The sequence below is a fragment of the Rattus norvegicus genome, chromosome 1 (genome assembly GCF_036323735.1).
Source record: "Rattus norvegicus strain BN/NHsdMcwi chromosome 1, GRCr8, whole genome shotgun sequence".
Taxonomy (NCBI): domain Eukaryota; kingdom Metazoa; phylum Chordata; class Mammalia; order Rodentia; family Muridae; genus Rattus; species Rattus norvegicus.
This window is the reverse complement of record NC_086019.1, coordinates 42668398-42694963: the sequence shown is the minus strand read 5'-3', so window position 1 is coordinate 42694963 and position 26566 is coordinate 42668398. Positions and strand designations below refer to the sequence as shown.

The window sequence follows — 26566 nt, the reverse complement described above, 5'->3', positions numbered from 1 at the left end:
GGGATCTCTGTGAGGAATGGGCTTACTGAAGTCAATTAATATAGGAAGACCCAGCTGACTGTGGGTGGCACCATTCCCTAGAAAGAGATTCTGAACAGCGTAAGTGGGAAAGTCAAGCTGAGCACAACCATTCAGTCTTGGCCTTTGACTATGGATGTGATGTGACAAGCTGTCTTGGGCTGTGTAACTTGCTGCTGTAATTCCTAAAGTGATGGACTCGAAACTGGAATTGTGAAGTAAAGTCAAATCTTTCTCCCTGGGGTTGCTTTATGCCAGGTTATATCACTGCTTCATAAATGAAACTAGAATAGCCATGTTTTTATTTCTGACTACTAAATAATATATGTAATGGATGGATACAGATGCACATAGACACATACATATTACACATTGGATGTATACTCTCTCTATTCCCTTTATGGAGACTAGAGAGAATCTTACAAATACAGTTATATGATGACAAGTGTCCTAGGCTAGAAATTTTATCTTCTAGTTCAGTTTTGTTGTTGTTGTTGTTTTTCATTTTAGACAGGGTCTGATGTAGCAAGCCTTAACTTGAACTGGCTATATTGCTGAGTCTAGCCTTGAATTCTTTATCCTCCTGCTTTCACCTTCCAAGTGCTAGAATTACACTCAGAAATGCCTAGTAGTTCTAGGGATTGAACCCAGAGACAAGCACTCTACAAAGTGAGCTGCATATACCTCTTTCCAGTTCATTTTTCAATGGAGTCACTAATTTTCTCTAGATCTCAATTCTTTCACAGGTAGCATATGTTTAGGGACAGGTCTTGTCTCTGAGGTAAGCACAGATACACTAGTTCACAGGTTGCCTGGAGGGTGGAAGACTCAGGCCCCAGTAAGGAAGATAGTGCAAGATGACCAACAGACACAGATGAGGATGGAGGGAACTAGAAGGCACAAAGGATGGCAAAACACACAGGAGGAGGCACAGTCAATTAGAGAGAGACCACAGAGGCTCTTGAAGCTGGAAGCTGGTAATAGCCTCTAATGACCTTGGCTTGAGAAGAAGGTCAAATTTACCTTTGTTTCTAAACTCCCTTTCCTCCCTGGGTACCAGTCCAACTTGGGTGTCTTGGCTAATTTCAGAGGCCAACTCCATCAACTTGTAGAAAGTGAACCATCTAACCTTTGAATATATTCTGTTCAGAAAGTTGCATGTTATTTACATAACCAAAGTCTAGAATCGGGAAAAGACTCCAAATGAAGCACAGATCTCTGCTATACTGTTTGCTTAAAAAAGAGATTTATTTAATTCATTTTATGTGCCTGAGTGTTTTGTCCGCATGTTTGTATGCATGCCACATGTGTGCCTCGTGTGCATAGACGTCAGAAAAGGGCATTGAATCCTTTAGAACTGGAGTTACAGAGGGTTGTGAGCCGTCATGTGGGCACTGGGAACCAAACCCAGGTTTGTAACCGCTCTTAACTGATGAACCATCTCTTCAATCCCTATATTTGCTTTCTAATAGGAAAGTTTTGTTCAGGTAAGACCATTCGTTACTTTAAGGGAAGAAAGGTGGGTGGTGCTGATCACCTATTGGAGAACCATTCTTTATCAGCCTTGGAAGCAGACAGGTTACTGAGAAGTCTGTATTCAGTGTCCTTCAGGCTTAACTGTACTTTTTGCCCATTCAGTGAATTCCAAGGTAGGGCTTTCCACACTACCTTGGTCCATGTCCCTTTGCCAAACCTTAATACCAGGAGAGCTGGACAGCTTGTGATATTTTATAACCAAGGGCAGCAACAACCTTTCTGTTATTAGTCTATGAGTCCATTCAGGAAATTGAGATAACATGGTCCAATAGCAGGAAAAGTCAAATCTCCAACCTCAACTTTAGTGATTAAACCAACACATTATAGCTCTGACTGGCAGGAAGAAAAGTTCAATTTTTAGTGCCTTCTCATCTAATAATATAAATCATTAGGAATGGGAGACACCAATGTTGTCCTTTCATGAACCAGTGTGAAACACTGATGCTTTCTTGAATAATTTCCAACCCATAAGACTGTATCCTAAATCACTCTGAGTCCAGATTTGGTGTCTGGAGTCTGGAATGGATCTTCCCATCAGCAAAGAATTAGACGGGAAAGATAGGGTCACAAGCTGCTGACACAGGCCATAGATACCGTAATGAGTCTGTCCTGGGCCACAACCCCATTCTACCTTGTGATCTGAGCCTCCAACCAACCCCAGAAGCTTCATGATTTGTCTCCGACTTTTATCCTTGTTCCCATAGCCTGCCCAAATCCTGAAAATAGATGAATAAAGAGCACTTTTGATGGTGACTATCATTAGCTCTCCCTTGAAGAAGCATCCCAGTTGTTCAGAAGGTATATAGGTTGACTCTGGCACAGGCCACAAAGAAAAAAACTTTGCTGGCCTGGGCCAGGTTCTTGGCACAATAGGTTCTGGATCCAGTAATAGCTATCGTTGAGGTACCTTCTGTTCAAGGAGCCTGCAGATGCTTTGATCATAAGATAAAAGTGACATTATACTTGGTCATAACAGGAGGCATGTTCCCCATCAAAGTATAAGATATAACAGAGAGTTTGCAACAGTAGGTAGGGATGGGAGTTAGGCACTGACAGATCATCTTACATTTGGTTTTATTTAGAAATAAAAAGAATGCAACAATTAAATATAATGGCTTCACACTAATGGACATCATTGGTTGATCATGTGGCATTAATAACCCACTACTCCCTCCCTGATACATCCTTTCTTCACAGTCAGATAGTGGAAGTGCGGTTCACACCAACCCCAGCTCTTTATGAGGATCGTGACTAGCTTAAGGCACTCTGTGTATGGCTTCTTCACAGTCACAGCCTTATCAGTTTGAAAGAAGAGCTTCTACTTTGTGGCCAGGGACAGGGCTTCCTTTTTCCTGGTGAAGATGGACTTGGGAATATGTTATTTCATTTGTGTTCAACAGCTATTGTATGACCATGTAAGGGAGACAATCAGAAGAACAGGTCAACTCTAAGCATGGCTTAGCAGAAAATAATGTTTGTGAGTCACTGAATCAGTGAACCTAACATTCCACCATCTCCTCAGCAGTAATTTAAATTACTTTACTAGGATAGAAAGTGATTTCCATATTTCTAGTTTTTCTTCCTGAATATATAGTGATCTGTGAAAATAAAATCCATTTGTGTGTGTGTATGTATGTATGTGTATATGTGTCTATGTGTGTACTGTGTATGTGTGTGCACGTCTGTCTGTAAATGTGTGTATGTGTATGGTGTGAATATGTGCATGTATTATGTATGTATAAGTATATGTGTGTGTTTGTGTGGTATATGAGTATGCATGTGTATATGTATATGCATGTGTGTACATATAAGTGTATATATGGTGTGTGTATTTTTGTGCGTCTGTGTGTATATGTGTGAATGTGTGTATGTATCTGTATGTATGTATGTATATGTGTGTGTTTGTGTGGTGAGTGTGTATGTATGTATATGTGCAGTGTATATATGCATGCTTATATGTGTAGATGTGTGATGTGTGTATGCATGTGTATGTGTGTATATATGCATATGTGTATGTGTATATGTGTGTTTATGTATGGTGTGAGCATGTGTGTGTGGGGGATGTGTTTTGCTTGTTTGTTTTGATTTTGGGTTTTGCATTGGGATAGAATGCAAGCCCTTGTACATGCTAGGCAAGTATTGTACCACTGAGTGACATCTCCAGCTCACAAAAACTCTTTAGAACACAAGTATGTCATATGCTTTGATTCTGAAATGGTTTACTTGTGAGTCACATTTCCCTGAGTCAAGAGTCCACATCCATTGGTCCATTTACAAAACATTTGCTCAGAGATTCGTGCATTGGTATTCATGGGGGTTGGTTCTCAGATCTTTGGAGAACTCATATCTAGGATATAAAGTTCCTTATGTAAAAATGTTTGCAGGTAGCCTATATAACCTGTTTATACACTTGAAACTATCTCATTTGTGCATTGTACATTTAAACATCCTAATGTAAACATTATGCACATAGATTCTATATAGTACTGTCAGTGAATAACTCCAAAAAGACCTGCATATGCTCTGTATAGTATACTGCAATTAAAAATATATTTTCAGTCCACAGTTGGTTGAATTCATGCATTTAAACATGGTGTCGGTGACCATTTGTATATAAGAATAAATAAAACTAGCTTTCCTCTAGGGCTTTAGCCTAAATATCATAGGAATGATAATTCTCCACACATAAACATTTGTGATATATAAAATCAGTATTCACAAACCATGGATGATCTTTGAAATTAAAAGTCTGAATTAGGTTTCAGAAGAGTTATCAAATTAACCAGAAGAAACGACTTTCTTACTGTCTTTAAAGATCATCAGAGGAAAAGAAAGATAAATGATAACATTTAACATGTCCCAACAGTTTAGTGGAACCTAACACAGTTTTGTGTCACCTCTTACAACTATCTTCTCCTCTGTGAAGTGACCCCATAAGCATCTTTTTCATAAGTGCTTCAAGTTTCTCAGGTAATAAAGCTCTTTTTGTAAGAAGAAATCGCAAAGTATTGAAAGTTGTAAAATGTTTACTAAAGAATGCACAGTTGAGACTTCTCTCTAGATAAACAACGTAGGAAAAGACTTTGTTGAATCTCAAAGAAAAAAGAAAAACTCAAAATGCCCCCTGAGAACTTAGCTCTTCACCATTTTCTTTACAGTTTCTCTTGACAACAGCACAGACAGAATCAATTGTAAAGTGGACAATGTTCCAAAGGATTCTTAGGAAATGGTTGTATGGAAAAATGTGTTCCAGATTTCAGTGGTGTGTGTGTGTGTGTGTGTGTGTGTGTGTGTGTGTGTGTGTGTGTGAGAGAGAGAGAGAGAGAGAGACAGACAGACAGACAGAGACAGAGACAGAAAGACAGAGACAGAGAGACAGCAAGACAGAGAGAAGGGGAAGAGGGGGAGGGAGAGGGAGTGGGAGGAGTGGAGGGGTTAGGGAGGGAGAGGAGAAATCCCTCACCTTGCTAACCATAAGTTATCAATGCTTTTAAAACAATGTACTTAAACAGTTAACTATAACCAGTCCAAGATGAAAATGGCAAAGATCTCAACTTATCATATTCAAACTAACATTATCCATCTTTTTTCATATCCCCATTGAAATACATGCTGGTTCACGTTCTACCAATGCAGAGAATCCCTAAGACACTCAGCTTACAGTGGGGCCACATTTGTTTTGGCTCCCAGTTTCAGGGGTGTGGTTTGGTGTGGTGAGGCATCATGAACAAGAGCACACGGGTAAATAGAGGAGCAAGGGGCTGGAATGTTGCTATTCCTCCAACAGCATACTCCACAGTCCTAAAGACCTCGGCTTCACCTATTAAATTCTGCACTGCTCCCTTCCCCCAGTGGACAGTACCTCTATAGAGGTCAAGCCTTTACCACATAAACGTGTAGGTGACATTTGAGGACTCTACAGTAGCAGGATTTGTGAATGGGGACTGTGCTGGCTAGTCTTAAGCCAATTTAACACACAAACTAGAGCCCCCGAAAGGAGAACCCTCAGGCTAGAAAATACCTCCACGCAATCTGGCTGTAAGGCATCGTCTCCATTAGTGATCAGATGTGGGAAGGCCCAGACTGCTGTGGCTGGGATCATGCCTAAGCTACTAGTCTTGGGTTCTACAAGAAAGCAGGCTGAGCAAGCCAGTGAGCAGCACCCTCCCATGGTTTCTGGATCAGTTCCTGCCTCCACGTTCCTGTCTTATTTGAGTTCCTGTAATAACTTACTCTAATTATAATGGTGTTTTGTCACAGCAATAGAAATCCTAACTAAGACAAGGAAGGACCCATTAATAAGAAACACAACATTTCTCTGAACTAATTTTTTCTCCCTTTCCCCCTAAGATGGATGGAGGCTGCCATTTCAATTGTCCCCTCATCTTCTTGTCAGGATTCGGGCTTTATCTTACTGTTTATTTCAGCTTCCCCCCTACATAAATAAACATGTTTGCATCTGGATCTCAACAGGGTTTCAGAATTAAAACTAGAAAAACACATCAACATCTGCAGAACTTTAAGTGCTATGTAATTAGAAAGTGCCTGTCTTATTCCAAGGACTTGTAGGTTAAGACTCTCTTGAGTTATTTTTACATAGGTTCATTTCTATGTTATTGATTGTCAAAGCTAATAAGTATTAAGTATATCTCTCAGTCCCAATGGCAACATCTAGGGCCTAATATAACATGCTTATGCCACATTATGCCATATTAATGTCACACTGTAAAAGGCCACAAATGCCAGCATTTTAATTGCCCATGGAACAATGAGAGATATTAATAATGGCACATTCCTCCCCCTTTCATGGGTCTGCAACCTTCAGGTATGGCATGTTTAAAGAGTCTTAATTTGTCAGAGGACATGCTACACACAGCTTTAATATACTCTGAAATGGTTCGCAAATGAATCTTTGGAAAACAACCCAGGCTCACACTGAAGATCGGCTGCACCTACTAGGCGGTATGCAAACACATTGTTTGAATGACTGAATCCTTATCATTTCCCAGTTTTCCCTACAGAATTCTCAAGGTGAATATGCAACTGCTTCCCAAATGTTTGCATTTTTAAACATTTACTATCTGTTTATCCATTCATTTACTTATGAGCAGGCGCAGACACGCAGATGCTACAACTCACATTTAGAAGTCAAAAGACGGGGCTCGAGACCCCAAAAGTACAACAATGCCAAGCAACCAGAGCTTCCAGGGACTAAGCCACTACCTAAAGACTATACATGGACTGACCCTGGACTCTGACCCCATAGGTAGCAATGAATATCCTAGTAAGAGCACCAGTGGAAGGGGAAGCCCTGGGTCCTGCTAAGACTGAACCCCCAGTGAACTAGTTTATGGGGGGAGGGCGGCAATGGGGGGAGGGTTGGGAGGGGAACACCCATAAGGAAGGGGAGGGGGGAGGGGGATGTTTGCCTGGAAACCGGGAAAGGGAATAACACTCGAAATGTATATAAGAAATACTCAAGTTAATAAAAAAAAAATCAAAAAAAAAAAAAAAAAAAAGAAGTCAAAAGACAACTCTTGGGAGTTGGTTCTCTCCTGCCACCTGATGGGAACTGGGAATCGAACTCAGGTCTTTGGGATCTCCAGTGCCTCTTCAGGCTGAACCAGGGTACCCTAAAGCTTTCTCATCTAAGACTTGATCTACAAAAAGCAACCAGATATTCAGTCTGCCGAGATCTCTACTCAAGGATTTCATACATCATGAGGAAAGCATCCTTTCACAGATGGGGAATAGGGCTTCTCTTTCCTCCGTGACCCCAATAAGAAAGGAAACCATTCCCTAGGGAGGGGCTCCTTGGAGGATCTTGCAGCACAGTGCAATGTTAAGCCTGGCAGATCAAGGGGACTTCCATTCTCCTCAGGCAAATATTTCAACAAATAACCTCTCTATAGACAGAATATTTTTAAGTTAATAAAAAGTATTTTGTTTAGAATAGACTTTGGGCAAATCCATGGGCTTCAGAAAGGAACAAACATGACAGCATGTGTCCCGGATTTTTATTGAAAATCCCTAAATTGATTAAGAGAGTCGGAATTTTAAACATTGCCTCTGGATGTGAGGATCCTAAGCAAAGCCGGGGACCTGACCCAACCCAACAGTGAACAATACTATTGTGTTCATATGAAACCACCACTACGTTTTTGCTGGATGTGAAAGAGGCAAGTACACCTTTGCAGGCGTGTATGTTTTCTTTTCCCCACCAAACTCTTTAAAAGAATTCTGTTAGGAAGGGAGGGAAGAAAACCTTTTTAGATTAAAGAGGCAAAACAGAGCCATGGAAATTTACTTGAAGAAGAAATTGAGTCCTAGAAGATAACACTCACGAAAAGCCAGCACATTACCTAATTTAGAAAGGTCCTGAGAACACATGGCTACAAATAGATCTACATTTTTTATGGATTCAAATGACATTAATTTAAAAAAATATACACCTACATTTTTAAAAAAATCTGTTTTACAGAAGCCCTAAGATATAGACTGATATGGGTATGGATGTCTTTATAATTGGCACCTTTACATCCAAGCTTCAAGTTATTTTACCCCTGATGGTCTTGTGCCAGCTGATATTTAAAAATACATTTTATGTGCTAAGAATAGTTACACAGAAGGCACTGGGCTGTGTGCCCTGCCAAAGGCCTCACTCTGCCATCCAGTGGTCTGAGCCCATTAGGACAGAAGGGAAGAAGCCACTCAGAGGCATTTCAAGAAAGATTTATTTAAGGCTCTTTAGAGACAGGTGACAACTCGTGATTAAAGTTGCTAAGTGAATCCTTCAGAGGCAAAGTGATCCAGCACCTTAGAGACAGGGCAGATAAAATCAGGTCAGAGCAACTTAAATTGAGAAGGAAACTGATCAAGTCTGAAAGGTAGGATAAAGTCTAGCTACTACTGCTGATCTACAGTCCTATTGAAACTGCCAAGGCCATGTCCTTTCCACAGCAGGCCCCAGTGCACGTTCCCTCTTCCCTGTTGCAACTGGGAGAGGTGAGTTCATTATCAGGCTCTTGGGAATGTGGGTGGCCAATCATCTGACTGAGGTTTCCCAGTGAGTTAGAGAGACAGATTCAGGTCCAACTGTACCCAGAGCCGCCTGCGTTCCTGGCACAATATACCCCCCACGCAGAGGGAGTGCACACACACACACACACACACACACACTTATACATATACACACATTTACAATCATATACACTTACACACTCACACAATTCTCACTCACGTATACTTACATACACACATGTACACTCACACACTTTCACACTCTCACACAGATACACACACATATTCACACACATTCTCATGCAGACTCAAGCAAACACACACACACAGAGATAGACACACAGACACATACTCACATACTCACACACAGTCACTTTTCTTTTGATTTTATACTGTGAACAAAAATCTCTTCTACCCTGTAATCATTCAATAATGAGTGCAATTGTGCAAGGCTAAAGGACGCAAATCAGATAACACAAACAAGTATGTAGTAAATGAGTAAATGCTCATTTTATCCTTTATGAAGGCAGTAGAGTTGGGAACCATAGGAGAAGGAGGAGAAGGAGGTACATCTAGTAAGATCTGGTGGGAACATTGGTCTCGAGGATAGGGAGGAGGAGTAGAAAGCGGCAGGGAGAAAGAAGGAGCCCATGTGCCTTAAACAATGAGGCTATGCAAAATATATTCACTTCCTCCAACAGGAGAGTGGGGTAGTGAGGCAGCTGGAAGAAGACATGATTCCAGAAGGTTCTGAGAGATCTCCAGTGAAATATACCAGGAAAAAGGATTAGAAATGAACCCCAGGGATTAGAGAGAAAGGGGAAACCCGAGAAACATGATGTGGTGAAGGTTTGGCTAAGAAGCGGTAGCTCTGATATTCCATCCCTGAGAATCTGGGAAATGACTAAACTCCACTCCCTACTGAATGAGTATGCTTCCTGAATCAAAGGTTTACATATGAAGTTACAACATTGGATGAGAACAGATCCTGCATTTTGAAGAAATAAAGAATATTAAAAGAAAATAGTTGACTTAATTCCGGGCTTGAGATCATTTGCAATCCCCCTGGTCTTTTTAACTTAGATCACAATGGTGGCTGGGCTGCCTTGCTTTAACTCTACAAAGGCCTCTTCAACCACTTAACTTCTCTACAGAACAAGCTTTTCGGAATCTCCCAGGAAGCTTGGGATGGTGAGAGGAACAAGTTGTAGATTTCTAAACCTCATGCCTTGTGGACACTGGACAGTGGGTTGGGGCAGGAGTTGGGGGTGGTATGACTAGGTTCAGGAATGAGAAGAGAAAGGGTACGGCAGAGGAGGAGGTGAGATTGGCTCTACTCCACAGAGCCAAAACCACTGGCCTTGATTCCCTGAAGCTACATGTAGTGATCTCGTTTTATTGCTTTCTTGAACATCTGCATCTGGCCAAGGGCTTCCACCATGTTTTTTCAAGTGTTACGGCTAATTGGTAGAGCCTGGATCTGTTCCTTTCTGGTTCCAGTGGATGCATCTGGCTCTTTTGACATTGGGGTGATGATCTTTCCATGCCTGTTAGCATGGCACCTCATCAAGGCCCTAGCAGGTCTACGTAAGGTCACATGGGTTGCATGTGTCAAAACCAGGAAACCTCCAATGGTCCACCACCATCCCATGCAGATGCAGGGCTGAGTCATGACATTCTCTCTGGCTTTCTAAAACTCAGTGACCGTGTGTCTGTCTAAAACGAATGAGCAGCACACTCATAAGCTTCACTCTTAAGATAGCTTCACAGTGCGTTAAGAGAAAAATAAACAAAAAGAAGAAAATTCAGTTTATTAATGTAAGGAGAGCCATAAATGGCTCTTTCTGAATAGCAGGTAAAACAGAGAAAGATCTCCGTGTCAGGAATGAGGATAAAGCAATTCTGATTTAACCGACAGCTCTGGGCCAGACCAACAGAAAGTTGCTTCATCTCCAAGGACATAAGCATATTCATAAATAAACAACTCATGCCTGGAGACTCTTCAGGTTCCTTTCTAACACCGTTGATGGTAAGTTTTAACTTAGTCTACTTTTCTGATTAACTTCTAATTTCTTTTATCACATAGTATATCATAGAAAGGTCATGTGTGAACATGTGCTCCTTTCCCAGATTTACTCTCTAACCTCACTGTGGATGGAAAATATCATTCTTGTCTTGGGATCTTTCTCATATTTAACTCAGTGTTTAGTACAAAGAAGAAATTTACAATCGCAAAGCAGGTCACTTACAATATGGAATCCATAACAACTCACGCCAAGTAATTTTACGCCATCTCTACCTACGGAGCTGAAGAAGAAATCATTTGGGTTCTGTGAATTGGCATCAGATTTGAAGGAACTTCAGTTGCAAGAGGACACTCTCTCTTAGGCTCTGAAATGACTGAATGCCACCCTTCACAGCTGCTGAAGCCAGTGGCTTAGCTAAGTGTTTCCAGATGCCCCTCACATTTTACATGTGGAGCACGAGGTCAGACTTGAGTAAAAAGGCAAGTCTCCATCACTGGTTGCCCGGTAGAGAGTAAAGGGAGCTGGCTTGTAGGTAGAGCTTTGTCATCCAAATGCCTATTCCCTACAGTGACTGCTTTGATTCAGCTCAATTTCTTCCTGGAGCACATTTCTGGATCTGTTTGGAGCCTGACCTTGAATTGCAACAAGCAAACCAGTTCCCCAGAGAGCCATTGAAATGGGTTATAAAGGAGAGAAATGCCTGGACTGAGGAATTGTGAGCTGCTTTCCCTATAACACCTCCTTGTTTAGCACAAGCAGTCCGGAGCAGCATGGTAGAGAAGGCGGAAAAGGGGATTGATTTTAATATACATTTCACTCATTTGACCATGAAATTATAAAATTCCTTCCCACCCTCCCCAGCTTGACTTCTAACACCATAATTGCTGATTCTCAAAGCCAAGGATAGCAAGAGGTGTTAGCATCCCCTCCCTGAAGATAGCCCTCTCAGGAGAGGGCAAGTGTTTTGTTTTTGGTGTTGTTGGGATTCAAACCCAGGGCCTCGTGCATATCAGCTACATGATAAAGCCACATCATAAAGTCCCAAGCACTTAAGCAATATTTCTAGTGAATGACTCCTCCGCAAGCCCAGTGATAAGACAAACATTGTAAAGGAAAGAAACGGGCAACGCAAAGAAACAGTGCTCAAAGTAAATTTGAAGTTCAACCAAACAGAGAATGTTAAACCTAAATTGTCTAATTTAAACTACATTTGAAGAATATTCAGTGACTTTGTATCCTTCCCCAGCCATAATTGAAAGGTCTACAGCAGAGTGGGCTCAACCCCAGCTTCTGCTTGCAAAGTTCCTACAAATCCATGTTAAAGAAAAAGAGATGCTTGCCCACTGTGTAGGTAAAGTTAAATCTGGATATTTTTCTGAATGATGTAATTCTGCTGGAATTTTATATCTACTACATCTAGTTTGTGTAATACTTTTAATATTTATATCTTTAAAAAAATCATCATGATGATGCTGTCAGGTCAGACCAAGAGAGAGTTGGAAGATTTTGCTTTGTGAGACGAGATTGAAGGAAAGTGCTTCGGTGGCTTTTTAAGGTTGCACGCTGCATTCTGGTTTCTGTTCTCTAGCAGTCTGCCAAGAATTCTACCGGATGGTCATATCGGCAATGTCTAGTCTGATACAATGAGTTACTTACTCATCATATGAATCATTAATGATGTAGACTCTGATTATTGTTTTATTAGCTGACTTCCGACAAATCAATCAGCCCTGAGTCAGATACTGATAGGGCCTTGGAACACAGTAGCAAGGTCACCTACAAGACCTGTGAGGCATCCAGGGTCTGTTTTGTTCCCAGCATACTTTCACCAAACTATGTGCAAATTTTAGTGGTTAAAGTGCTACAATTCACATCCCACAAAGACATCAGCTGCAGAACTATTATTGGTTTCCACTGAGGTATCCCAGTGGATGCTACTGACTTGGGGTGGGTTCAGTGAGTGGTACTCCCTCTCTCCTGATGGAGGAATACCTCATACAGAAATGTAAGAAATGACAATGCATGGTGCATGGTGGGATCATGGGTACTGTTGATCACCATTACAGCTGGTTACTTAATCTTAACTAATGTGGGGAATCTATCACCTAGAATCTTTAGCACTTTTATTGAAAAGGAGTTCTTTGACCAGTTGCTCGACTCCATAGTATAAGGGGCTCAGAAAATACCAGCAGACGAGTACTGATCAAGATGCCTGGTAAGGCTAGAGAGTTGGCTCAGTGGTTAAGAGTACTATCTCTCACCCAAAGGTCCTGAGTTTAATTCCCAGCAACCACATGGTGGCTCACAACCATCTGTAACGGGATCTGATGCCCTCTTCTGATGTGTCTGATGCTACTATATATATACATATATATATATATATATATATATATATATATTTGAAAAAAAGATAACTGGTGTGACCCTGCAACAGTAAGGGACATGCTTTCATTCCTTAGGCTCCCCTTTAGTAACATACTCTTTTAGCACCTCGACTCCAATGTCATTTCATCAAATATCCTAGGTAGGAGAAACCCTAAGCAGGAAGCGGAGGAAATAACACAAAAGGGGTGGGGAGTAAATATGTGGTTTTTGTTGTTTTTTGTGGTACCTAAAAAGAATGTAGTCTTTGAGTTGAACACATACATACATATTATGCCACCCAAAAGAACATTCATTTCTGGTTCTCCTCCAGTAAACAAACTCTAAGTTTATATATACCAGACCTACTCTTCTCTGGCATTTGAAGCTTCTGTATGGTGGAATTGCCTAATCTAATCCTGCTCATCATGGTCAGTCTTCTTAATTCCTAGTCTTTGGTCTTCAGTAGTTAGAAAGAGGCAAAACATCTATCTACAATTCTCTGACCCTTCTTATTTGGTTTGTTTAAGTAGCAGCCACATTGTCAGTCCCCAAGAGGGCAGCACTGTGGTTTGTAAGTACCTGGCTCCCAAGTTCCTGTTCTTTTCTAAGGGACCACAAACACTTCTGCATGCCCTTTAGTATCAGAGAACAAAGGCTGACCAGTGCTCTTCGCTACCCAGTTTGACAGCAGGCTATTTCAGAGCAGGGCCTGACTTTTCTAAAGCAGGAAATTACCTCATTCTTCCAGGAAACATTTGACTTCCTCTTATATGTCTGTTTTTTCCTAAAGTCTAGAGCAGTCAGCACAACACATAAAGATCCGGGTCTTCAGGGAGCTGATCTTTGAGAAGCAGGTTCCTCAGATAGTCAATGAACTTACTTTGAGTCACCAAGCAGCTCTGAGGAGGTGGTCTCTGCATCACTGGGAGTCACCAAAGGTGAGGACAAAGTTAGTTTCTATGAAGCCAGAATGTGTCTTTGAAAGTAAATGAAACCAGATGAGCCACAGACATTGAAAAGTACTTGCACTTAGTCATATAGATCCATAACACCAGAACTGCAATTCTGGACTCCCTTCCCTGAAATGGCAGCAAGGAGGCACAGTGGGCCAACAGTTCCCACAGAGCATAAGCCTTCAGTGCCATATAGCTAAGGGGAACCAAGGGACCCCAAGTTAAATGTCACTCTTTTCTTCTCTTACTGTTTCCATTATATCACAAACCAAAGAATATCCAGACAGGAAAATAGTTATTTAATTTTAGGAAAACAATGAATAACCACAACATTCTAATGTATCAATATTTCATTTTTTCTGTCTTTGTAGACATAGCCAAGTATCACTTTAAGAAGAAAATGTACAGATTCATTTACAGAGAACATACTCTTTTCAAAGAAAAAGGAGGAGGAGGAGGAGGAGGAAAGAGAGGAGGAAGGGAGGAAGGAGAGGAGGGGAAGAGGAAAGGGAGGAAGGAGAGGAGAATGAGGAGGAAGGGGGAGGAGGAGAGGAAGAAGACAACAAGGATAAAGATGAAGGGACTGGAGACAGATTTATTGTAAGAACACTCACTACTTTTGGAGAAAACCTGGATTCAGTTCCTAGCACCTACTCAGGTTCTCCCAACTATTTGTGACTCTAGTTCCAGGAGATCAGCCATCTTTTGGCCGCCACATGCACCCAGTTGCACATGGTACATATAAACCTACATGGACAAACATGCATGTGCATAAATAATAATTTTTAAAGAAAATTTCCACTCTATGTCAAACAAAACCACAAAATGTTCAACTCTTAAAAGGATGTTGTGTCTGAGTGTGACTCAGGTGGGGTCATATGGATCCTGTAGGCTTTGGGCCTAATTGGCCCTTGTAGTCCTTCTTTCATAGAAAAATTATTGAAATGATGTATCTTAGTTATGTTGGTATCAAGACAAATGTAATTCAGATCCAATACTATATATTCCTTAATATATATTACTATATTTTTCTTATACTTTAAAACAGATTCTTTTTTTTTTTCTTGGAGCTGGGGACCGAACCCAGGGCCTTGTGCTTGCTAGGCAAGCGCTCTACCACTGAGCTAAATCCCCAACCCCTTTTCTTATACTTTAAAGAAGTAAATTAAAATATGTGCATAGGTTACTACAAGTAGCTGTGAGCTAATGAATAAACCAATTTTGGACCACAAACCCTTGTATTTTTAAGCAAGTGAGTCTTCTAGAGAGACACAGTTAAACAAAGCAATTGATAGGACATTTTCTGGCAACAATGAAGACTTGCAGGGGGTAACTCATTGCCTCATGAACTGTGATGAGTTCAGACACAGGCTTGATTCCTTTGAAGAATGGTCTTTCTGACACCTTTGAACTCTTCTAGAAATGCTCAGCACATCAACTGTGTGCAACTACTTCGAAGCATTATGACTTTGTGGGTTAAGACCACGAAGCACTATCCCCATGGTTCTCAACCTGTGGGTTGCAACCCCTCTGGGGATTGAATGGACCCTTTCACAGGGGTTACCTAAGACTGTCCAAATTGTGATTTATAGCAGTAGCAGAATCACAGTTATGAAGAAGCAACAAAGATAAATTTTTGGTTGGGGTTGACCACAACATGAGGCACTGTATTAAAGAGTCGCAGCATTAGGAAGGCTAGGAACCATTGCTCTAAGCAATTGTTGAAGTTCAGTTTCTTTTCTTCTTTCATTTTGTCACAAAATTGAAAGTATAAACACACACACACACACACACACACACACAAAAGTTGGAACACTGTGCTTACCCAATGCTTAGAAAATTCTCATACATTCCTATCATTTTATGGAATTTCAATGTGGTACTGAGTGGTGTTCTTCACTTTACAAGTAGCCTTAATTGTCTTGGGAGTTTGATAGTCTCAAACAGTATGGAAAGGAGCAGTCAAACAAGTGCCTAGACCAAACTAGCATGGGCCCTCCCTTCACCTTTTAAGCTAGCATTTAAGGACCATCAACCACTAAAACATCTAAGAGAGGTTTTTAAACCTTGAGAAAAGGAAGCTAAAGGGACAAACAGAACTTTGTCGGGCCAATGAAAAGCACTTCAAAGGAACATGAACTCATTAGCTTACAGCAGGTTAACCAGAAGAAGCAGGTCTAGCTAGGAAGGTTCCTTTTGGACCCCATTTTTACCCTATGTGTGTATTATCGAGAAGTAAGCCTTGTCTTTATATACTTTCAGAACAATAGTTGTTATTCTGGATTGCAAAGTACTTAAAAACTATTTTAAAAGTTTTTAAAAAACTACTTGAGAATTTAAAAATGGCTTTAGTATATACTCATAAAATATCTAATAAACATAATTATATTATGGTGTATTAATATATATTTTGGTGTCTTTCACAGTCAAGTAGCCAAAAAGCCCCATCAGATTAGGAAAAAAAGAAAAAAGGAAACAGCTTACTTTTAAAGTTGAAGCTCACTCTTCTGATGTCTTCACCCACGACTCCCAAGGTTGGTCCTCAACTATAGTAGAAACACAAAAAATAAATTGAGTTTGCAAAGATACTATTTCTCAGAATTATACATATTTGTGTGTATGCATATGTGCCTGTGTATGGTGTATGTGTGTGTGCCTGTGCAGGTGCATGTACGGTATATGTATATGCCTGTGTGTTCATGTCTGTGTGTGCACGTGTATGGTGTGTGTATGTGTGTGTGTGTGTGTGTGTGTGTGTCTGTGAGTGTATGGTGTGTGTATATGTGTATTCATGTGTGTGTCTATGTCTGTTCTTTGAGCACAGGGATACAGTACAGAGGAGGGCACTAGATGTCCTGCTCTATCACCTTCCATTTCATTGTTTTGAGAGAGGAGTCCAGCAACCTTAAGTGATCCTCCTGGGTTGGAGGCAAACATGGCTTTTCACATGGTGCCAGAGATATGAATTGGGGTCTTCACACCTGTACAAGTGCACTAACATGTTGAGCCATCTTCTCAGCCCTAGAATGTTCTTTTAATGGGACATGGATGAGACGGATGAGAAACTTGAAGCAGCAAGGTAAAGGTTAGCTGACATAGGGCCAAATTTTCCCAAGAAAATGTCACAATTATTCTAAAATAACCATAAAATCCACAAATCTTATAGGATGCTGTATTAAAAGGATATAAATGCCCACCTACCTTTGATTTTTTTCCTTGTCTTAGAAAATTCAAGACTTTAACTTTCAGTAGTTCTAAAAGCAAAGAATCCCAACCATTTCCCATAAACCAGGAAGTGTTTCTCCTAGTAGAGGAAGGATGAACCCAGAGCCTTAAAATAGAGCAGGAGTAAAGACATCAGCCAGTCTCAGAAGCTGCATTCCTAAGATTTAGCTCCCAAGACTGTGGCAAATGTTCCTTGAGTTTCTCTCCATGTCTCTATCTACAAATCCTTCCCAGCTTCCATCTCTGTGAGGCAGTTGGAAGGTGGGATCTTCCACAGGTAAGCTGGAAGATTTTGAATTTGTATTTTGTTTTTGTTCTTGTTTTTGTTTTATCTCTTCACTGTGTTTGAAAAGGAAGAACTGTAAACATTTCAATGTTTGAAGATTCAATACATGTGCTGTCCAACTGAAGCCACCATCGTCACTTTTAAAAGAAAAAACAACATCAATTGTGTATTTTTAATAAATAAAATTATTTTTATTTAACATGTATAGTGTTTTGTTTACACAGATATATGTGCACCATATGTGTACAGTGTCTGAAGAAGCCAGAAGGTGACATCATGTCTCCTCTCTTTTTGGAGTTACAGAAGTTTCTGAACCACCATGTGCATATGGGGGCATGAACCTGGATCTTCTGGAAGAGCAGACAGTGCCCTAGTCCTCAATTCCATGTTTTTATGAACATGATAGAAATTGCCCTAGGTGAATGAAGGAAGTGTCAATATAATGTAAGAATGAAGAAGTACTTGGTGAGTAATAGCACAGAAGGCAGGATGTGGGAGGAAAGGATGACAATTATTAGAACAGTCAAAAAAAGGGTAAAGTTGTAAGACCTTTGAAAAAACTGAAATTCGAGTTCACATCATTAAAAACAAGGAATGGGCAGGTTAATTTTATTTCATATTTTAGAAGTCAAAACAATGCCATTTTGTCTATGAATCAAGTAATTGGTGGTGTTTATTTTTTAAATTGGAGAAAGCAAAGACACGAACTAAGTATTTAGTTTCACTTAAGTTAGAAAAGTACTGTGTGTGTGTGTGTGTGTGTATGTGTATGTGTATGTGTATGCGCATACAGTTAAAATTAAAAGTTGCATCTTTGAAAATTGTGAAACTACATAGACTTGTTTTCGGGAAATGTAGCCTTAAAAACTAAAGACACGAAAATACAATTATTCAAGTAATGCATCAGACCTGCAAAACATTTAAACAAGAGGGGTACTGAAAAGTATCTTCAGGAATCAGTGTGAAGATCTTAGAGAGAACAGTTTTCTGAGGTGAGTTTGGGTGAACCCAAAATGTTAATGCTGAAAAAACAGATGATTTTCAAACAGAGTTTAAAGGGAGGCTGTCTAATTTACTCTGCGAACATAACAGAAACCTCCTCACCAAATCTAGTACAATGTAAGAAAAGTAAAAAGCTCACTCGATTTAAATAAGACATAAGAATCCCAAACAGAGCATTCAGAAGTCCAGTTTTCAATGAATGTCATATCATTATAGAGATTCTTCTATAGATATTTAAATATAGAGATACTGTGTGTTATGAATAGACAACCAGAGCTCAGATGGATCATGTGCTCCGTCAGTATCTGCTACTGCATTTGACAGCCTCACAAAACACTTTAAATATAGATAAAGAATAGATGACCACTATACAGCAGTTACAGGCAATTTGCAGATGGGTGACCATAGGTGACAAGGCTGAATATTTAGCACAATAGAGTTTCTTTACTTTATGGAACCCAGCACCTCATGTACAGATGTGGCTAATGTTCTACCACTAATCTAGCCTCAATCCTGAGAAAATTATCTTCTGCCCCAGCCCTCCACAAAAGGAGTGTGTTGTGAGAAAATGTCTTCCATAGCCCAGGTTGGTTTTGAACTCTATGTCACTGGAAATGACCTTGATCTGACCTTCTTGCCTCCATCTCCCAAATGCTGGGGGTATGGGGTTCATCACAGTGCCTGGCTTCCAAGAGAAATATCTTTATAAGTGTAGATGTTTCATACAACAATCTGAACATGCTAAAAACAATGGGTTTTGTCCAATGGCAGTAATAGTCTAGTCACAAGCAACTGAGAATGAAGATGATCTCCTAAGAGAACTATTCAGAAAAACTACCCTCATAAAAGACACATGGAAGGCAGCAACAGAGCTCTTTCAGTTCAATACTAGTTTCTTCATGAGAAATGGAGAAAAGTATAGATGTATTTGTTTTTCAAAATAACAGCAGTGCTATACAGTCAGGAAATTCAATATGAGGTAAACTAGCACACTGGTATTTTCGGCCTGATAGGAATACAAAGCAAGTGGGGGAGGGGACATTTACGAGCAGCATGATTATTTATAGGTGGACACCTGGGAACCTCATTGGCTGCTCTATAAATTCAATGTGGTATTTGAAAAAAATCAAAAATATTTGATTATCTGACCTTAAGTGCAAAATCCACTAATGGAGTGTGCTCAGGGCATTAAATACAAATAGGATTTGATGTAAGAAACCAAAACTGAAGGAAGGCTAGGCAAATGTTATAAAATAGCCATCAATATAATATATGTTCCAAGAAAATGCTGATCACCCTTTGCTGAGGCGCAGCAAAACGGGTCTCATTTTATTGCTTTTGGCCAAAGCACAATGCTAAGCTTAGAGTCTGGAAGGCAAGCAAGGTGATGTTTAAAGTAAGTTACAAAAGCAAAAGCAGGTAATGTGAGTTCATGTATAAAAATAAATAAAATGTCAAGGTTGGTTTCATAAAGAGGAACTGTGAGTCCAATATAGCACCACGTCCTTTTAACTCCAGTGTCTAAAATAAGCTAGCTCACCTTTAATTTTAGGTGACATTCAGACATGAGATGAAATGCTGTGTGGTAAGAGACACAGGATTGAATCTAGAGAGTCCAGAATGGATGCTGACAAAATTGCCCAGGGAAGGAACCAACTTTGCATTTATATGTAGGACAAAATGAAAGGACTGTTATGTGACTTGCTAGAGACAGCTCTCAATGCATGGTCTTAAACAAGATCGATTCTAATTAGAATAATTCTTGTGTAGAATCCTAGAGCATGCACATTTGCCATAAGATATTACTTACTTGACATGGATTTGTTATTTTCTTGAGTAAGACATATGGTAGCAATGTATGAAGAAATGAAGCAGGGGTGGACACTCATAGGATCTATCAGAAATGACAGGGCTTCAGAAGAGTGCAATGGTGATAATGTCAATTAGTCAGTTAGTCAGCCAGCCAACCAACTAACCAACCAGCCAACCAGCCAGCCAGCCAGCCAGCCAGTCAGCCAGTCAGCCAGCCAACCAACCAACCAACCAACCAACTAACCAACCAACCAACTAACCAACCAACCAGCTGACCAACTGACCACAAAAAATCTCTCCATAGCCCTTTAAGTTTCTAGAAAGTATTTTTAAACCAATACCTTGGTTAATCCAGTAGACAAAGACAGTATTTTTGAGGGGATACAAACTTTTACCACAGAAAACTTCAAAGACTTTCTGTTTGGATTAGAGTCTTGCTTTCCCCCCAGCCTGCTATCTTGGGGTACCATTTCACAAATGTCTCATCTGTCCCTGTAGATCTGGGAACATTGCTAAGATATATTGGGACTTTAGGTCTACTACAACATAGAAACACTTTCTTTATTTAATTGTTATGTTTTATTGAAAGTAAATTTTACTTCATATAATATATTCTAGTCATGGTTTTCCCTCTCTTGTCTCATCTCAGATTCTCCCACCTCTCACCTATCCAATAGCACACTTTCTTTCTCTTTTTAGAAAACAAACAGGCAAACAAACAAATCAGAATAAGAAACAAAGAAAAGTAGAAGCACATATATGCATACATTGACACACACTCACACATACATAGTTACCCACAGACATACACACACACACACACACACACACACACACACACACACACACACCCACACACACACCATAAAACACAAAATCAGAAAGTACAATGTACAAGTGAAAGATTGGTAAAGTAAAGCAAAACAAAAAACAAAAAAACTCAAAACAAAGCAAATCACACACACACACACACACACACACACACACACACACACACACACTCTCCAAAAATACTACTAAATTCATTTTGAGTTGCACATCTACCATTGAGCCTTAGTGTGGCTTGTGTACACTGTGGGACTCCATTGGAGAAAACTAATCTTTTTCCTCCCAAGTGAATGGCAATTGGAGATAGCCTCTTGGCTAGGCATGGGAGCTTGTGTCTATTTTCCTCTCAGTGCTAGGACCCCATCTGGCTTGGACATGTGCAGGCCCTGTGCATGTGGCCCCAGCCTCTGTGAGTTCAAACGTTCGTCAGTCCTGTTGTGTCTGGAAGACAATGTTTCCTTAGTGTCATCCGTCCCTTCTGGTTCTTACAATCTTTGTTTCTCCTCTTCTGCATAGTTCCTTGAGACCTGAGGAAAGGGGTTTGATGAATTCATCTCATTTAGGACTGAACCTTCCAAGGTCTCTCACTCTCTGCACATAGCAACAGTTTTTTCCTTCTCTGTGTCCTTTGAACAAACAACTTTATTTCATTTGTAGGCCATAAAATATCCACCTATGCTTTACCTGGTTGGTGGGATAATATTATCTGCTGTTACAGATGCCTAACATCCAGCTACCCTCTTATAGTTCTTGAAAAAAACCCAGCATTTTCCTTGACCTGATCTTAGCCCATGTGTAACAGAGTTTTACACACAACATGCCATCAGTTATGATTGACCCCCTTAATTACAGTAATTGGTTGGCTCATGGATAATTACATTGCCCAAGTCAGACCAATTCAAGCCAATGAAGCCTCACCTGGAAAACAGATACCCCCTGGTCCCCATAGATGTGAACAAGAGAGAATTTAGAGTCTAGATCTATTTACAGTAACACTGAATCATGACATCTCTGTCTCCGATGAACCACACAATCATGTTTGGTAGCACGTCTGGTAGCAATACCATAGCTATGATGATGGGTGTGCCCTAGTTACAGTTGGTAGACTATATTCCAATGACCTGACTGTATATACTTATTTTGGGGATCTTCCAATTGTTTTCAGGGTTTCTTCAAAGTAAACAGTACCACATGTGTCCTCTGTGGTAACATCCAGGACATGCCATATTGCACTTACCTGGATGTTCTTGTTCAACACGCTGGCTGAATTGTTCTTGCACATGTTGAACACCACCCCTTTCTAGACAGATTGTACCAGTTTATATTCCATGCAGAGCAAGTTCTTATGCATCAAATAATATAGCCAACACTCAATACCACAATGTTTCATTTCCATCTATCTAGAGGGGAATAAAATGGTGTCTTTGTGGTTTAAATTTGTATTTTCCCACTGTTAATAGTAGATACACAAGGCTCCAAGTTCATGCTTTACACACAGACACACACACACACACACACACACACACACACACACACACACACATCACCTAAAAGTTATCCTGCTTTTCCTAAAAAGGTAATGACTAACTAAAATAAATAAACAAAAACTTATAAAAATAAGTAGAATTCAAAAATATTCTATTTTTCTGTCTGGTTCTTCTTTTGACAGAAACCTACTGAGTTTCGATCACTTTCAAACTGACTCACTAACTTACCAGCCATCTAGAACCTGGAAGTGAGACTATGGAAAACAGAGAAACCTTTTAAGAGCTCTTATTTCTCCTAACTGGGATATCTATTAGCTTCATCCAGTTATGCAGTGAATGCCTTATGTGTGCCAGGCATTGTGCCAGGTCCAGTGGGGCCTGGTATCTCTGAGGAGTCCATCTCTCCAGGACAGTGGATGTATTCTTAGAAAACCTACATATATCAAGCAGTTTTTTAATAAACTAGATTGTTTTCTGTGGCATTTTGACAGATATATTAGGAACAATTTGTCAAAGTGAAGGTTCTAGCCACTCAATATAGATATTAAGTGTCAGATCGGCATGTCTCGCCAGGGTCTGCATGCAATACATAAATAATGTTTATGAAATGAGTTGAGCTTTTAACGCAATTTCAGCCTCTAATTTATATCAATTCCTGGCTTCCATGGACTCATTCAAGAGCATCAGGTAGAACTGATGGAGGTTCTATAAATGGCATTAAGTTGAGAACATAGAGGTGCTTCCCAAATCTGGGTTAGATTTCTTGGTATGCCGGCTCTGGGCTTGTATAAAAGAAAAGGAAAATCAAACAGCTATGCTATTCATGGATTAGAATGCTGCCATTTTTATTTATTTTGCAAAATGGACTAATGGTAAGCAAACTGATTTAACATGGGTTTATTCTTTCAAGTGCAGAATCGAAGACTGGGGTTTCCAGTAGAGGAATCCTTCCTCAAATACCCTGCAGGGTCCTCTCATTTTCACAAATAAGGAAAGTCTAAGCAAAATCAATCTCTATCTCTTTGTCTGTCTGTCTCTGTCTTTCTTTGTGTGTGGGTGTGTATGTATGTGTGTGTCTGTCTCTGTTTGGTGTGAGAATGCACATGCACATCCACTTATGTGTGTCAATGTCTGTGATTGCATACCATGGCACACATGTGAAAGTCAGAGACCCCCAGATGTTTCAGTCAGGTTGCTCCTACTATGGATGGCAAACTAGTTGGTCTGAGAACTTCCAGGAAGTCTCCTGTCTTTGTACCCCATGGCAGACTCCTAAAACACCTCAAAAATCCCCAACATTTGAGCACTGATAGTTTGTCAAGGAAGAGACTAAGGATACAGTCATGATTAAGCCATGTGCAGTCTGTACTTCTAAGGGACCCTCTAGCCAGAGGCAAGGTCCAAAGCAACTGAAACCACGTGTCATAGAATAGAATAGTGCAACCAGAGTATTAAAAGCAGGGTCTTGGTAGTACAGCAATGGAAGAGAACTGTGGGTAAGAAATGACTGCCAAGAGATCAAAGAATGACTTAAATAAGGAAAGGGGAGGTGGTTGTGAAGGGAAGTTTTTTTTCAGAGTCTACACATAATACCATGGGGGAAGCCATGGAACTTGATAGCCATTTTCTTAGCAGACACACTTCTGAAGAAGTATCTTTTCTGAGTTAGAGTTCACTAGATCAACAATGTGAAGCAAGTTAGCCTCTGTAGCCAAGTGGTAAAGAGGAGTCACTCTATGGAACACCATGAATTTCCTTTATCATGAATAATATTCAGCTGGGTGTGGTATTCAAAATGACCCAGGGCCACAGAGGTGGCTCAATTGGTCAAATTCTTGCTTTTCAAGCAGAGGACCAGATTCCAGATTCCCAGAACCCACAAAGAAGCTAGAGGGGACATATGCATGCACATGTAACCACAGTGTTGGGGAACAAGGCAGAGAGAAAGGAGGATCCCAGAAGCTCTTTTTCTGGCCAGCCTAGCCAAATTGATGAGTTGCAGCTTCATAGAGAGACCTTGCCTCAAAGAGTATGGTAGAGAACAGTTGAGGGAGACAACTAGCATTGACCTCTGGACTCCACATGTATGTGCACAGGCATGTGCACACATGCACACAAACATATACATATATACATATATATATACACATATACATACAAACATACACACATATATATACATATATACACATATACACAAACATATGTATATATTTATATACATATATAAACATATATACATATACACACATACATACAAACATATACACACATATACATATATACACATATATACATATGTATACAAATATACATATATTCAAACATATATCACACATATACACGCACACATATACATATATACATATATATGCATTTATACACATATATACATATATATACACATACATACACATATATCACATATAAGAGCAGTGTTTGTACAGAAACACAAATAGTTCGATTGTCTCATAAATAAATTATATACAGCAAAGAGATTGCCTGTGATGGTTCTTTAATAAAATCATATTCAGGGAAATGGCTGGAACCACCTAAGTTCCCATAGAGCTGTGTATTTAACAGCAAGGAGATGGCTTGATTTGAAGCAGGCGACTGAACAAACACTGCTCTGATTTAGGCAACACATGGGAAAGTCTACTCCACCACCCACCAGTGTTATAGAAAGGAAGGTAATTTCCTTCTCCTGGAGGCCTCCTCCACCTCTCCACATCATTCAAAGAAAAGAGGCTCTGACATATTAGCGATGGAAAAGTGAGCTACCAAATCCATCATGGAGTATTTATTTAACATCCGTCTTGAGATTTCAGCGAGTGAGCATTTGGGAGAAAAAGGAAACATGAATGGCGAGGAAGGGCTGACTTCCAGTAACACATTTCACAGTGACTGCTCAGTCACTATTCATCCCCATGGCCTTCAGCTGCAGGGCCACCAAGACTTCCTGCAAACCTCTGGCTTTGTGAATATGAGTTTTTTTCACTTCCCAAAAGAAAGGAAATGTTAAATTTGAATAATTTCACTTACTTACCTAGGGACTTACTGCAAGAAAACCCTGCCTTTTTAACCTGCGCCAGAGCCAAGCATCGTTAACTCTATGAAACTCTCCATCTGGCATGTGAGCACACAGTGGTTTTGCTCATCTTAGCAAGTCTCCACATTTAATAAGATTATCATTTCAAAAATATGTCAGGGAGCCCCAACTTCACAGATCATTCTTCCTCTAAAATGCTGTTAATTTCTTTCAGGAAACCGGTGGAATTGTCTCTTATCTGCATAGTAAGTTTAGATAGGCTATGTTAACTGTAGTGGATTTACTATAAAGTGTGTATGTGTGTGTGTGTGTGTGTGTGTGTGTGTGTGTGTGTGTGTGTGTGTGTACACTTGCCTGAAGGTGTGCATGTTGTATGTGGGCATGTGTGTGGAGGTCAGAGGACAACCTTGGGGGTGTTTTTCTTCAGGTACCACCCACCTTGGTTTTTGAAACAGTCACGCAGGGAGTTGGCCTACAGTGAAGTAGACCAGGCTGACCTGCCAGTGAACCACAGGGAATCCATCTGTTGCTACCTCCTTATTCCTGGAGTTACATACATGTCACCACACCTAGGTTGTTTTCTTTCCCCCAGTACACAGCTACCTTTGTAAAACACTGTAGGTCCCTCTGGAGAAGGACTGGGGTAGGAAAGGCTAACAGTAAAATTCTTACATATTTTATAAAGATCCTTCCCCAGGAGGACCTGGCTGTCATTCAAGAGGTTCTGGGTCTGCAAACTGACTCAAGCCTAGAAGTTGGTTCACAGTCTGAGATTCCCTTTTGCCAGGACCCAAATGTAGGCTTTCTTTCATTTGTTTTAATTTTTTCTGCTTCTACCAGATCAAACAAAAGCAGTAGGTGTCTTACCTGTTTCGTGCCCGGAAACACCATGACTGATTAGCCAGTAACAAAGGTCCATGCAAGTCCTGCCACCATAAAAACCACTTTGCCCCTGCTGC

General features: G+C 40.2%; 1 protein-coding gene across 7 annotated transcripts in view; it reads right to left on the bottom strand.

Annotated features, from left to right (window-relative positions):
- Plekhg1 (pleckstrin homology and RhoGEF domain containing G1) overlaps positions 1-26566 on the bottom strand; it is a 229705-nt gene that overhangs the window by 146764 nt on the left and 56375 nt on the right. For 6 of the 7 annotated variants that reach the window (XR_010057385.1, XM_063273325.1, XM_063273307.1 and 3 more), the window contains exon 2: positions 16403-16464. The gene's annotated coding sequence lies outside the window, so the exon portion shown is untranslated. Of the gene's footprint in view, positions 1-16402; positions 16465-20241; positions 20326-26566 lie in introns of all 7 variants that reach the window. The other variant, XM_063273314.1, reaches the window with a different exon arrangement.